Below are 16,572 nucleotides of genomic sequence, written 5' to 3'. Positions count from 1 at the left end.
AGACCAGGTATCTATTACTCTTTCCAAAGTCAAGACAGAACATAATTTATTGATAAGACAGAGAACAGAATTTGCCATTCGTCGAGTAAGACTCAACCATTACTTCCATGGTAATCATTCTAGTCGTTTACTGTCCAACAAGCTATGCAGTAATGATCAATTAGCTGATACAGTGCATTCGTAAAGTATTCAGACCCTTTGACTTTTTCAACATTTTGTTACGTTACAGACTTATTCTAAAATGGATTAAATAGTTTAGTGTTTTTATCAATCTACACACAATACCCCATAATGACAAAGCAAAAAAAGGTTTTTAGAAAGTTTTGCAAATGTATAAAAAAAAAAAAACTGAAATATGACATTTACATAAGTGTTCAGACCCTTTACTCAGTACTTTGTTGAAGCAGCTTTGGCAGCGATTACAGCCTCAAGTCTTCTTGGGTATGACACTACAAGCTTGGCACACCTGTATTAAGGGAGTTTCTCCCATTTTTCTCTGCAGATCCTATCAAGCTCTGTCAGGTTGGATGGGGAACGTCGCTGCACAGCTATTTTCAGGTCTCTCCAGAGATGTTTGATCGGGTTCAAGTCCGGGCTTTGGCTGGGCCACTCAAGGACATTCAAAGACTTGTCCCAAAGCCACTCCTGCGCTGTCTTGGATGTGTGCTTAGGGTCGTTGTCCTGTTGGAAGGTGAACCTTCGCCCCAGTCTGAGGTCCTGAGCGCTGTGGAGCAGGTTTCATCTGTACTTAGCTCCGTTCATCTTTCCCTCGATCCTGACTAGTCTCCCAGTCCCTGCCGCTGAAAAACATCCCCACAGCATGATGCTGCCACCACCATGCTTCACCGTAGGGATGGTGCCAGGTTTCCTCCAGACGTGACGCTTGGCATTCAGGCCAAATAGTTCAATCTTGGTTTCATCAGAACAGAGACTCTTGTTTCTCATGGTCTGAGAGTCCTTTAGGTGCCTTTTGGCAAACTCCAAGCGGGCTGTCGTGCTTTTCACCTCCCTGACCAAGGCCCTTCTCCACTGATTGCTCAGTTTGGCCGGGCTGCCAGCTCTAGGAAGAGTCTTGGTGGTTCCAAACTTCTTCTATTTAAGAATGATGGAGGCCACTGTGTTCTTGGGGACCTTCAATGCAGCAGACATTTTTTGGTACCCTTCCCCAGAGCTGTACCTCGACACAATCCTGTCTCGGAGCTGTACGGACAATTCCTTCGACCTCATGGCTTGGTTTTTGCTCTGACATGCACTGTCAACTATGGGACCTTATATGGACAGGTGTGTGCCTTTCCAAATCATGTCCAATCAATTGAATGTATCACAGGTGGACTCCAATCAAGTTGTAGAAACATCTCAAGGATGATCAATGGAAACAGGATGACCTGACCTCAATTCCGAGTCTCATAGCGAAGGGTCTGAATATTTATGTAAATAAGGTATTTCTGTATTTCTAAAAACCTGTTTTCGCTTTGTCATGATGGGGTATTGTGTGTAGATGATCAGGAAAACATTTTATTAATCCATTTTAGAATAAGGCTGTAACGTAACAAAATGTGGAAAAAGTCCGGTCTATGTTTATTTTATGTCTGATACATAAAAGAAACAGAAGAATGCATGAGCGATCGAGAGTAGTTGCTTCGCAAGGTATCTCTACCTGAAAATACATGATCTAAGTGATTGATAGCTGGTATTCAGCAGTCATAAAAGTATACCTTATTTACTTTGAAGAACTACTAAAATAGTGATTTTGTCAGACAGCATAGGCAGCAGCTTTAAAGAGATGAGATGATGACTTGGAATTAAATAATAAAGTCATCAAATAAAACAAATATACTATACACGATAACTGAAATATTTTCTGAAATAACGTGAATAAATGATAGTTAATAAGTGATAATCAGTAATGGACAGTCACTCCAATCACAGGACTTTTATTAATTATTTTATTCTGTGTTACAGCGTTCAACCTACATAATACATAGTGCATTTAACCCCATTTTGGGTTGGAGTTATCTTTGTTTGCATTAATTTGATAGTTTTTACGTACCTGTAACCCCTCCTTAAAAAAAAGACTTAAAAAAACAAGAAATTAAGTCACCTAAAAAAGTAGCCTATACTGTAGGCTATTTATCTTTTAATGCAGTCATCTCGGTTTTCATTTGAAGCATATTTTTATCATTCACTTTTTTGTAACAATTTAAAAAACATTAGCAACTTTGTATTTGTAGTCAACTACATTGTGAAGTTATCTGTTGTCACAGAGAGACAGGTAAACATCTTGATTCTATGTTTAAAGGATATCTTCTATGAATAAAGTGAGGCGGTAGGGAAAAAACACAGGAGTAAATAACGAGCTTTGGTAATGATGGTTTTGGGAAACAGCTCAGAGATTTAACAATGCTCCTACGAAGGTAGCCTTAAGATGCTTTTGAGAAACCGGGCCTTGGTTGTTTAGCAACAAAACTGACGCGTGCGCAACTATGGGGCAAAAAAGATTGGGTTGGCATGGACTGTTATAAATGCAACATGCATCAATTTCAAAGATTTTACTGAGTTACACTTAATTGAGGGAAATCAGTGAATTGAAATACATTTATTAGGACCTAATTTATGGATTTCACATGAATGGGCAGGGGCACAGCCATGGGTGGGCCTGAGAGGGCATCGGCCCACCTACTTGGGAGCCAGGGCCAGCCAATGAGAATTTGTTTATTACAGACAGAAATACTCTCAGCAATTGTGCATATGGAAAATGTTGGGGTTGTTTTATTTCAGCTTATGAAACATGGGACCAACTTTACATGTTGCGTTTATATTTTTGTCCAGTATATATAAAATGGTAGAACTCCACAAGTCTGGTTCATCCTTGGAAGCAATTTCCAAACGCCTGAAGGTACCACGTTCATCTTTACAAACAATAGTACACAAGTATAAACACCATGGGACCACGCAGCCATCATACCGCTCAGGAAGGAGACACGTTCTGTCTCCTAGATATAAACGTACTTTGGTGCAAAGTGCAAATCAATCAACAGCAAAGGACCTTGTGAAGATGCTGGAGGAAACAGGTACAAAAGTATCTATATCCACAGTAAATGAGTCCTATATCGACATAACCTGAATGGCCGCTCAGCAAGGAAGAAGCCACTGCTCCAAAACCGCCATAAAAAAGCCAGACTACGGTTTGCAACTGCACATGGGGAAAAATATCGTACTTTTTGGAGAAATGTCCTCTGGTCTGATTAAACAAAAATAGAACTGTTTGGCCATAATGACCATCGTTATTTTGGAGGAAAAAGGGGGGGCTTGCAAGCCGAAGAACATCATCCCAACCATGAAGCACGGGGGTGGCAGCATCATGCTGTGGGGGTGCTTTGCTGCAGGAGGGACTGGTGCATCATGAGGAAGGAAAATTATGTGGATATATTGAAGCAAAATCTCAAGACATCAGTCAGGAAGTTAATGCTTGGTCGCAAATGGGTCTTCCAAATGGACAATGACCCAAAGCATACTTACAAAGTTGTAGCAAAATGGCTTAAGGACAACCAAGTCAAGGTATTGGAGTGGCCATCACAAAGCCTTGACCTCAATCCTATAGAACATTTGTGGCCAGAACTGAAAAAGCATGTGCGAGCAAGGAGGCCTACAAACCTGACTCCGTTACACCAGCTCTGTCAGGAGGAATGGGCCAAAATTCACCCAAACTTATTGTGGGAAGCTTGTGGAAGGCTACCTGAAACGTTTGACCCAAGTTAAACAATTTGAAGGCAATGCTACCAAATACTAATTAAGTGTATGTAAACTTCTGACCCACTGGGAATGTAATGAAAGAAATAAAAGCTGAAATAAATCATTCTCTCTACAATTATTATGACATTTCACATTCTTAAAATAAAGTGGAGTTCCTAACTGACCTAAGACAGGGAAGTTTTACTACATTTTAGCAGATGCTCTTATCCAGAGCGACTTACAGTTAGTGAGTGCATACATAATTTGTTTTTACATCGTTACAGTTGTTAGTTAGCTAGCACATTTTTGCCATGCTGCAGAAAGCCTATCTTTCCCCGGTGGTGACTTGTTTTCTGTATCTGAAAAAAATTGCTAAATACGTTTTTTTTACAGACTTAGGAAGAAGGAAATAAGCATGTTCAACCAGAGCAAGCACATAATTTAAATAACAGTAAACCTGATTTCATTATGGTCACATTTTACTTGGAATTAATTGAATAATTCATTTATTTCCCAACGTATTTTCTCTTAGAATGTTGCATCCTTTATGGAAAGTATTAGTTATAAAACTAAACAGAAACGTTGAAGGCTCAAAACTTGAATGGCTCCAAGGGTCAATGTATAATAAAAAAATGTAGTGCTAGTGTCAAATCAAATACTAATTGTCTAAACGGGCTAGTTGTGGTTTATTTAAAAACATCTCATCCTGTGGCGTACATATAGGGAAACAATGATGCATAGTACAATCTTAGAGAAAAGGGTTCCAAAATAACCCTTTTTGATTCCAGGTCGAACCCTTTTTGGTTCCAGATAGAACCCTTTTGGGTTCCATGTAAAACCCTCTGTGGAAGGGTTCTACATGGAACTCAAAAGAGTTCTACCTGGAAACAAAAGGGTTCTACATGGAACCAAACAGGATTCTCCTATGGGGGCAGCCGAAGAACCCATTCAGGTTCTAGATAACACCTTTTTTTCGAAAAGTGCAGTAGTTCTGAGTATATATTGTTTCTGAGCAATGAAGACCATGAAAAATATATTACATTTTTGATGAATCCAGGGGATTGCGGTCGGCTCTCCTGTACTATTACTAATACATTTGACTCATTTTATTAGATAGACTAATGCATTAAACTTGTGGATATGAACAGTTTAGACTGAGTGTCATATTTTCTCTACAGTTGGGATTGTTCCAGTGATGTTCAAAGACGCGACTTCACCCTCAGAGAAAGACAAGTACAAAGAGGGATGACAACAAAGACGGGATGCTGTGACAGTAAACAACAACAAGAACTTCTTAGCTTATCGTATAGCTTTAGCTCTGCTACCTGATTTGACGATGGTTGAAGAATATTGATGGACAGGGGAATAGATAAGATTAAACAGCTTCAATGGAATAACTAAGACGGAACACATGAATGACTGTCAAAAAACTGCATGTTCAGGAATTCTCTGTCAAAAAGAAGATGTTTGGTGATCTAAACCAAAATATGAAATGTAGTATGATGATTGTAAGAAGCCTGAGCTCGAGGAACAGTGAGATGATTTTCTGAGAGCATTTTATCTCTTAATTAATGGATGCTTATCAGACTGTGGTGCCTAAGCAACAAATTAATTGTTGTTCAAAATGTATTTTTCTAAGCTCAAATAAGACAGAGAAAAATGTGTCACTTATAAAGAGATATTATTGTGCCTCAGACATTTCGTTGGGTATCATCTATATCTGCAGTTACTGGCATAAGTAAGACATGCATGTACATTAACAGTCAAACGTTTGGACACACCTACTCATTCAAGGATTTTTCTTTATTTGTACTATTTTCTACATTGTAGAATAATAGTGAAGACATCAAAACTATGAAATAACACATATGGAATCATGTAGTAACCAGAAAAGTGTTAAACAAATCAAAATATATTTGAGATTAGATTCTTCGAAGTAGCCACCCTTTGCCTTGATGACAGTTTTGCACACTCTTGCATTCTCTCAACCAGCTTCACCTGGAATGGAGGAGTTCCCACATATGGTGAGCACTTGTTGGCTGCTTTTCCTTCACTCTGCGGTCCAACTCATCCCAAACCATCTCAATTGGGTTGAGGTCGGGTGATTGGGGAGGCAAGGTCATCTGATGCAGCACTCCATCACTCTCCTTCTTGGTCAAATAGCCCTTACACAGCCTGGAGGTGTGTTGAGTCATTGTCCTGTTGAAAAACAAATGATAGTCCCGCTAAGCGCAAACCAGATGGGATGGCGTATCGTTGCAGAATGCTGTGGTAGCCATGCTGGTTAAGTGTGCCTTGAATTCTACATAAATCCCGACAGTGTCACCAGCAAAGCACCCCCACACAATAACACCTCCTCCTCCATGCTTCACGGTGGGAACCAGAGATGCGGAAATCATCTGTTCACCTACTCTGCGTCTCACAAAGACACGGTGGTTGTAACCAAAACTCTCCAATTTGGACTCATCCGATCAAAGGACAGATTTCCACCTGTCTAATGTCAATTTCTCGTGTTTCTTGGCCCAAAACAGATTTCACAACATATTAAGGGTCCCTACTCTACTACCACACATCTACAACACAAAATCCATGTGTACGTGTGTGTCACACCCTGATCTGTTTCACCTGTCTTTGTGATTGTCTCCACCCCCCTCCAGGTGTCGCCCATCTTCCCCATTATCCCCAGTGTATTTATATCTGTGTTCACTGTTTGTCTGTTGCCAGTTATTTTTGTTTCGTCAAGCCTACCAGCGTTATCCCCTTGCTCCTGTCTTTCTCAAGTTCCTGTTTTCTAGTTTTCCCGGTATTGAACATTCTGTCTGCCATGATCCTGAGCCTGCCTGCCGTTCTGTACCTTGTCACACCACCCTGGATTATTGATGTCTGCCTGCCCTGACCCTGAGACTGCCTGCCGTTCTGTACCTTTTGGACTCTGATCTTGATTACTGACCTCTGCCTGCCCTTGACCTGTCATTTGCTGCCCCCTGTTTTTTTAATAAACTTTTGTTACTTCGACACTGTCTGCATCTGGGTCTTCTCCTGAAACGTGATAGTGCATGTTTATAGTGTGTATGTTATTGTGTTGCTTCGCATTCCCCGCTGTTCCATAAGGTGTATTTTTATGTTTTTTAAATCTGATTTTACTGCTTGCATGAGTTACTTGATGTGGAATAGAGTTCCATGTAGTCATGGCTCTATGTAGTACTTTGTGCCTCCCGTAGTCTGTTCTGGACTTGGGAACTGTGAAGAGACCTCTGGTGGCATGTCTTGTGGGGTATGCATGGGTGTCCGGTGCATTCAACATGTCAAAACCTCTCACAAATACAAGTAGTGATGAAGTCAATCTCTCCTCCACTTTGAGCCAGGAGAGATTTATATGCATATTATTAATGTTAGCTCTCTGTGTACATTCAAGGGACAGCCGTGCTGCCCTGTTCTGAGCCAATTGCAATTTTCCTAAGTCCCTCTTTGTGGCACCTGACCACACGATTGAACAGTAGTCCAGGTGCGACAAAACTAGGGCCTGTAGGACATGCCTTGTTGATAGTGCTGTTAAGAATGCTGTAAAGCAGCACTTTATTATGGAAAGACTTCTCCCCATCCTAGCTACTGTTGTATCAAAATGTTTTGACCATGACAGCTTACAATCCAGGGTTATTCCAAGCAGTTTAGTCTCCTCAACTTGCTGAATTTCAACATTATTCATTACAAGATGTAGTTGACGTCTAGGGTTTAGTGAATGGTGTGTCCCAAATACAATGCTTTTAGTTTTTTTGAAATATTTAGGACTAACTTATTCCTTGCCACACATTCTAAAACTAACTGCAGCTCTTTGTTAAGTGTTGCAGTCATTTCAGTCGCTGTGGTAGCTGATGTGTATACTGTTGAGTCATCCGCATACATAGACACACTGGCTTTACTCAAAGCCAGTGGCATGTCGTTAGTAAAGATTGAAAAAAGTAAGGGGCCTAGACAGCTGCCCTGGTGAATTCCGGATTCTACCTGGATTTTGTTGGAGAGGCTTCCATTAAAGGAGACGCTCTGTGTTCTGTTAGACAGGTAACTCTTTATCCACAATATAGCAGGGGGTGTAAAGTCATAACACATAAGTTTTTCCAGCAACAGACAATGATCGATAATGTCAAAAGCCGCACTGAAGTCTAACAAAACAGCCCCTACAATATTTGTATCATCAATTTCTCTCAGCCAATCATCAGTCATTTGTGTAAGTGCTGTGCTTGTTGAATGTCCTCCCCTATAAGCGTGCTGAAAGTCTGTTGTCAATTTGTTTACTCTAATATAGCATTGTGTCTGGTCAAACACAATTCATACCAAAAGTTTACTAAGGTTTGGTAACAGGCTGATTGGTTGGCTATTTGAGCCAGTAAAGGGGGCTTTACTATTCTTATGTAGGGTAATAACTTTTGCTTCCCTCCAGGAAGATAACTTTTGCTTCCCTCCAGGTATGCACTTCTATAGTCTCCAGGGTCCTATGTCTACTCTCCTTCTATACTGGCTGGATGTCATTTGGTGTGATGGACCATTCTTGATACACACGGGAAGCTGTTGAGCGTGAAAAACCCAGCAGCGTTGCAGTTCTTGACACAAACCGGTGCACCTGGCACCTACTACCATACCCCCGTTCAAAGGCACTTACATCTTTTGTCTTGCCCATTCACCCTCTGAATGGCACACATATACAATCCATGTCTCAATTGGCTCAAGTTTTTAAAATCCTTCTTTAACCTGTATCCGCCCCTTCATCTACACTGATTGAAGTGGACTTAACAAGTGACATAAATAAGGCATCATAGCTTTCACCTGGATTCACCTGGTCAGTCTATGTCATGGAAAGAGCTTGAGTTCTTAATGTTTTGTATACTCAGTGTATATACAAGTTTTACATTTTTATTGTCACGTGGACTAGTACTGTGAAGTGACGCCGAAGACAGAAGTGGTGCCGAAGAAGATGGCTGCCGTTTTACAGCCCTGTACTATTACGTTTGTTTTTTCGCGTTATTTGTAATTTATTATGTACATAATGTTTCTGCCACCGTCTCTTATGACCAAAAATAACTTCTGGATATCAGGACAGCGATTACTCACCTCGGTTTGGACGAAGATTTTTTATTCAACGAGTCAGACACAAAGGATATCCTACAGACACCCGACAAGGCCCAAATCCCCGTCATTCGCATGAGAAAGTGACAGAGATATCGTGGAAGTAGGTCGGGGTGCCTTGTAAGGATCCGACAGCGAGCGAGTAAACTGCCTCTTCCATCAATCCTATTAGCCAATGTTCAATCATTTGAGAACAAATTGGACAACCTAAGATTACGGTTATCCTACCAACGGGACATTAAAAACTGTAATATCTTATGTTTCACAGAGTCGTGGTTGAACGACGACATGGACAACATACAGCTGACGGGATATACGCTACATCGGCAGGATAGAACGGCTGACTCCGGTAAGACAAGGGGTGGCAGTCTGTGTATATTTGTAAACAACAGCTGGTGCACAAAATCTAATACTAAGGAAGTCTAGAGGGTTTGCTCGCCTGAGGTAGAGTATCTCATGATAAGCTGTAGACCACACTATTTACCAAGAGAGTTTTCATCTATATTTTTCGTAGCTGTCTATCTACCAACACAAACCGATGCTGGCATTAAGATTGCACTCAATGAGCTGTATAAGGCCATAAGTAAACAGGAAAACGCTCATCCAGAGGCAGCGCTCCTAGTGGCCGGGGACTTTAATGCAGGGAAACTTAAATCCATTCTACCTAATTTCTACCAGCATGTTAAATGTGCAACCAGAGGAAAAAAAAACTATAGACCACCATTACTCCACACACAGTTGTCACACCCTGGCTAATGGACTCTAGTTATTGAGCCAGAGTGTGTTTGTTTCTATGTTTTCGGTTTCTATGTTGGGTGTTCTAGGTTGTTTAGTTCTATGTTTAACTGAGTGACTCCCAATCAGAGGCAACGAGTGTCAGCTGTGTGCTGGTTGTCTCTGATTGGGAGCCATACTTAACTGTCTGTGTTTCACTTTGTGTTTGTGGGTTTTTGTTCCTTATTCGGTCAGTGTAACCGTGGACTTCACGAGTCGTGTTTTGTTTGTATTTAGAAACTTTAATTAAATAAAGTCATGTTCGTTTCACACGCTGCGCCTTGGTCTACTCTCCTTTACGACGATCGTGACAACAGTGACGCATACAAAGCTCTCCATCGCCCTCCATTTGGCAAATCTGACCATAACTCTATTCTCCTGATTCCTGCTTATAAGCAAAAACTAAAGCAGGAAGCACCAGTGACTCGGTTAATAAAAAAGTGGTCAGATGACGCAAATGCTAAGCTACAGGACTGTTTTGCTAGCACAGACTGGAATATGTTCCAGGATTCTTCAGATAGCATTGAGGAGTACACCACATCAGTCACTGGCTTCATCAATAAGTGCATCGATGACGTCGTCCCCACAGTGATCGTACGTACATACCCCAACTAGAAGCCATGGATTACAGGCAACATCTGCACTGAGCTAAAGGGTAGAGCTGCCGCTTTCAAGGAGCGGGACTCTAACCCGGACGCTTATAAGAAATCCCGCTATGCCCTCCGACGAACCATCAAACAGGCAAAGAGTCAATACCGGACTAAGATTGAATCGTACTACACCGGCTCTGACACTCGTCGGATGTGGCAGGGCTTGAAAACTATTACAGACTACAAAGGGAAGCACAGGCGCGAGCTGCCCAGTGACACAAGCCTACCAGACGAGCTAAATCCCTTCTATGCTCGCTTCGAGGCAAGCAACACTGAAGCATGCATGAGAGCACCAGCTGTTCCGGATGACTATGTGATCACGCTCTCCGCAGCCGATGTGAGTAAGACTTTTAAGCAGGTCAACATTCACAAGGCCGCAGAGCCAGACGGATTACCAGGACGAGTACTCCGAGCATGTGCTGACCAACTGGCAAGTGTCTTCACTGACATTTTCAACATGTCCCTGACTGACTTTGTAATACCAACATGTTTCAAGCAGACCACCATAGTCCCTGTGCCCAAGGACACTAAGATATCCTACCTAAATGACTACCGACCCGTAGCACTCACGTCTGTAGCCATGAAGTGCTTTGAAAGGCTGGTCATGGCTCACATCAACACCATTATCCCAGAAACCCTAAACCCACTCCAATTTGCATACCGCCCCAACTGATCAACCGCAAGGCACTACAGTGGGTAGTGCGTACGGCCCAGTACATCACTGGGGCCAAGCTTCCTGCCATCCAGGACCTCTATACCAGGCGGTGTCAGAGGAAGGCCCTCAAAATTGTCAAAGTCTCCAGCCACCCTAGTCATAGACTGTTCTCTCTGCTACCGCACGGCAAGTGGTACCGGAGCGCCAAGTCTAGGTCCAAAAGACCTCAACAGCTTCTACCCCCAAGCCATTAGACTCCTGAACAGCTAATCATGGCTACCCGGACTATTTGCACTGCCCCCCCCCCCCACCCCCCTTTTACACTGCTGCTATTCTGTTTATTATTTAAGCATAATCACTTTAACTCTACCCACATGTACATATTACCTCAATTACCTCGACTAGCCGGTGCCCCCGCACATTGACTCTGCACCGGTACCCCCCCTGTATATAGCCTCCCTACTGTTATTTTACTGCTGCTCTATAGTTATTTGCTTAAAATTATTTTAACACTTTTAACATTATTAACACTTTAAAAAAATGAATTTAAAAAAATGCATTGTTGGTTAAGGGCTTGTAAGTAAGCATTTCACTGTAATGTCTACACCTGTTGTATTCAGCGCATGTGGCAAATAACATTCGATTTGATTTGATTTGAAATGCCTTTCTTGTTGGCTCTTTCACAACAATCCAGTAGAACAATAAAAAGAGTATAAAAAAGTAAAGTAGAACAAAAACACACGAGAAATACAAATAAGAAGAACACGAGAAAGTAACTAAGCTATATACAGGGTCAGCGCCCATACCATATTTACTATGTGCAGGGATACTGGAGTGTTAGGGTTAGATAGGTATAGTGGTAAGGTAGCCTAGCGGTTAAGAGCGTTCGGCCAGTAACCGAAAGGTTGCTTGTTCAAGCCGACTAGGTGAAAAATACCTTTATGTGCTGTTGAGCAAGGCACTTAATCCTAATTGCTCCTGTAAGTCGCTCTAGATAAGAGTGTCTGCTAAATGACGAGGTGACTAATAATATGCCATTTAGCAGACGCTTTTATCCAAAGCGACTTACGGTCATGCGTGCATACATTTTTGTGTATGGGTGGTCCCGGGGATCGAACCCACTACCCTGGCGTTACAAGCGCCGTGCTCTACCAGCTGAGCTGCAGAGGACCACTAGGTATCAGGATATATGAATGGAGTGTGTAGAGTGAGACACATAGTCTGTGTATATATTTAGCAGTCTTATGGCTTGGGGATAGAAGCTGTTCAGGATCCTATTGGTGTCAGACATGATGCTCCGGAAGCAGAGAGAACATTTTATGGCTTTGGTGGCTGGATTCTTAAACAATTTTCTGGGCCTTCCTTTCGCAGCACCTGATATAGAGGTCCTGGATGGCAGGGAGCTCGGCCCCAGTGATGTACTGAGCTGTCCGCACCACCCTCTGTAGCGCCATGCGATTGAGGGCGGTGCAGTTGCCATACCAAGCAGTGATGCAGCCAGTCAAGATGCTCTCAATGGTGCAGCTGTATATATGTACAGAGTATCCCTATTGAATGCTAGAAATGATTGTGACAGCTCTACATTGTCCATATTAGGACATCATCAGAGTCACAAGGAGTTGAATACAGAATAAACCTAATATGTCTAGTGGACACTTTTTTCTGTGTAATCATTAATAATACATTATCAAATATATTTTGGATGGTACCATCCTATCAATATTGACATGACATGGAAATGTATTAATTGAACTGAGTCCCAAACCTGCTGAGCGAAACTTAAAGTTCCAATATACATGAATTCTCAAAGAACCACATCAAAATGTATCCCCTATCCCTTCTATACCAAAGTTATCATCATACATTTAATTGGGTTGCTAAAGTGATGAGGCTCCCCAGTGGATTGTGGCGTGAATGATGTTCTGACTGGTTTATCTGAAAGTAGAGCCTGCATGAGATGGAAGGCCCTCTGTACACTGGTAACCATTGGAGACCACAGTCAAAGAGGAATTTCCTTATCACCTCACTGTTTGTACAAAGCAGGCTATAAGATAATTCCCCCTAGCAAAAAATGACATTATTTAGCATTTGTAAGGGCAGCACCAGCAGATAGGGCTCCCTTATCTATGTCCTGTGCTGTATTAGACATAACCTAGTATTAAATGACTGCTTTTCTGCCAAGCATTTAAAATAAATTGCAAATCCTATTTTTTTCTCACTCTAAATATTCATAATTTTGCTGAGTGCTCTCTCCTGTGAGCCTCGAAATGGACTAGTATATTTAGCTGTATGCGACTGTGCTATAACAAGTCTGCTTACTTTGATTTCACAAAAATATTGTCAAACACCGCGAGCAAGCTATGATTAAGATGTCAAATAGAACATCAACAGCTAAATAAATTAAACCAGATAACTTGATAAAAATCTCCATAAAATATTCAAGATGAGCTGACAATGTGCATCCTACATGACATACTATGTGACTGTATGTGCACTCATTTGCCATCAATAAGCATTGCGGTCAAGAGGCTGTGTTTGATGTAGTACAACATGAGATATAGAGACAGAGCTTTGACATCCCTGTCTTGTCTGTCCGTGATAAAAGGGCTCCGGCCTCCTGCCACTGATGATATCTTTTGATGCTGAGAGATTATGTTAGATATCAGTCACATCAACAGCCAAAAGGGAACCGGCAGATAGCTATGAGCTCCTTTCATCTCCAGACTCATTGTCCTTTGTTAAAAAGGAGTGATCCTACAACCTATCCATTCAAATGAGAAGAGTGTACAAAGCAGGCCTTCCATACACAAAATTGCAGTTTGAAATCATTCAGAAAAACACATTCATTTGTCAACAATGCTACAACTCATCATGCATGAAGTGATTGTCAACAAACATGAAGAATTGATGTATTACAGCTGTATGAAGACATTTAGCTAAATACCCCAGACAGTGAATACAGCGAAACGATCCAGAGAGCACCCTTCAAATAATGTTTTGACGAAGAAGTGGTAGAATAGCAAACATGATGTAAACTACCAGAAAATATGTATGAGACAGGTGGTGTTTTTTAAGTTTAAGTACTATTGAAAACCGTTAAACAGTTGAAAATAATGAATTTTACACAAATATTTTTATTTATTTAAATAAACCACAATTTGAAAAGTCTATTGGGCCTAGGTCTATTGAGGTTCTAGAGTTCACAAATGATGGAACACTGGTTGAAAAATGGGGGGGTAACACAGAACAGTCTGCAATCACTGCTTCCAACTGGGTGTTATGCTTGTGCGTGATCCCAGGTGACAAGATATAATTTAATAAACACTGATAAGCAGAGATGGAAACTCAAGTCTTAAGTCGTGACTTAGACTCATGATCAATTGACTTGAGACTTGACTTGCACTCTAGATGAGAACAATGCAAGTCAGTACTGGGATAAGTTTTTGTTGTGCATTCTGTCAGATAACATGGAACAGGCGGCATTGTGACACAGAGATAGTAGTTTAATACAGAGGGCTGAAAAGCCTTCTAGAACGTCTGCGTCATTTGTACGTCACTGTAGTACTACAGCTAAACAATTGTAATCAGCAACAATGTCATCATGTGGTGAGGCTTTCGTTGTTACATTTGGTTACTGTCACGATCGTTATAAACAGCGGACCAAGGCGCAGCGTGGTAAGCGTACATCTTTTATTTCTAGTGTACACACGAACAAAACAACAAACCAAACGATACGTGAAGTCCTAGGTTAATACACCAAAACAAACCTTACGGAACAAGATCCCACAATAAACAGTGCCAAACAAGCTGCCTAAGTATGGTCCCCAATCAGAGACAACGAGAATCAGCTGCCTCTGATTGGGAACCACCCTGGCCAACATAGAAAACACGAGCTAGAACAAAACATAGAAAATCACACATAGAAAATCCACACCCTGGCTCAACATATAAGAGTCCCCAGAGCCAGGGCGTGACAGTACCCCCCAAAGGCGCGGACTGCGACCGCGCCAACCAAACACAAGAGGGTAGGGGCCGGGTGGGCATTCCGCCTCGGAGGCGGATCCGGCTCTGGGCGTGACCACCACTCTCTCCCTACCCCCCCGTAGCGGCCCTGGTCTGGTCCCGCTGGCTGGAGCTGGACTGGACATCGGTGGAGCGGATTGCTTTGGCTCCGGTGTGGAGCAGCTGACCGGTGCCGGACCAGGCACCGGTGGAACAGGCACGGACCGTGCCGGACTGACGACGCGCACCACTGGCTTGGTGCGGGGAGCAGGAACGGGCCGGACCGGGCTGACGACGCGCACCACTGGCTTGGTGCGGGGAGCAGGCACAGGCCGGACCGGGCTGACGACGCGCACCACTGGCTTGGTGCGGGGAGCAGGAACAGGCCGAACCGGGCTGGCGACGCGCACCACTGGCTTGGTGCGGGGAGCAGGAACGGGCCGGACCGGGCTGACGACGTGCACCACTGGCTGGGTGCGGGGAGCAGGAACGGGCCGGGCCGGGCTGGCGACACGCAACACTGGCTTGGTACGGGGAGCAGGAACAGGCCAGACCGGGCTGGCGACGCGCACCACAGGCTTGGTGCGGGGAGCAGGAACGGGCCGGGCCGGGCTGGCGACGCGCACCACAGGCTTGGTGCGAGGGTCAGGAACAGGCCGGACCATACTGGGAACACACACCACTGGCCTTGTGCGGGGATCAGGAACGGGCCGGACCGGACTGGTAACACACCCCAGTACCTCTCGCCGTGCCGCTACACTCTCCTTCCCCCTCATGACCAATGGCCCCCGTAACCTGGTGGCCTCCTCTCCTAGTCCGCAAACTCGCCCTGTAGCTGCCTCCAGCAGCCCCGTCGTCCATGCCGTGTGCCCCCCCCAAAAAATTACTTGGGGTTGCCTCTCGCCTGTCCGACGACGACCCGGTTGGCGCCGCTTCTCCTCTCCTGCCTGGGCATCCTCCCTCATCGCCCTCCGGTAGCGGACGGCCTCCTCCTCTGTGATTCTCCCCCAACCGAGGAGGACATCTACCAGAGTAACCTCCTGTTCCATACGCGGCGTTTGCTCCTGCACACGCTGCTTGGTCCTATTTTGGTGGGATCTTCTGTCTCGGTCGTTATAAACAGTGGACCAAGGCACAGCGTGGTAAGCGTACATCTTTTATTTCTAGTGTACACACAAACAAAACAACAAACCAAACGATACGTGAAGTCCTAGGTTAATACACCAAAACAAACCTTACGGAACAAGATCCCACAATAAACAGTGCCAAACAAGCTGCCTAAGTATGGTCCCCAATCAGAGACAACGAGAATCAGCTGCCTCTGATTGGGAACCACCCTGGCCAACATAGAAAACACGAGCTAGAACAAAACATAGAAAATCACACATAGAAAATCCACACCCTGGCTCAACATATAAGAGTCCCCAGAGCCAGGCCGTGACAGTTACAAGAACCTGCAGCATAATGCCAGTGGCAAAAAAACGAAATGCTGTTTGCAAAACTTGTGGAATTAACATTAAAGATGCTGGCGCAACTACATCTAACTTCATCCGACATTTGAAAACTCACCGCGAAAGGTCAGTTAGGTTAGCTAGCTAACAACGTTACAATGTGGTTAGACTAATAATAGCCTGTTTA

At 43.3% G+C, this 16,572-nt stretch overlaps 1 protein-coding gene across 2 annotated transcripts in view; it reads right to left on the bottom strand.

Annotated features, from left to right (window-relative positions):
* Positions 1 to 16,572, bottom strand: part of LOC121573524 (delta-sarcoglycan-like) — a 345,990-nt gene that overhangs the window by 248,675 nt on the left and 80,743 nt on the right. The gene's annotated exons all lie outside the window — the stretch shown is intronic.

Source organism: Coregonus clupeaformis, chromosome 35 (assembly GCF_020615455.1).
Source record: "Coregonus clupeaformis isolate EN_2021a chromosome 35, ASM2061545v1, whole genome shotgun sequence".
NCBI lineage: Eukaryota > Metazoa > Chordata > Actinopteri > Salmoniformes > Salmonidae > Coregonus > Coregonus clupeaformis.
The sequence above is the reverse complement of the archived record's forward strand: the minus strand, read 5'-3'. Positions and strand labels throughout refer to the sequence as shown.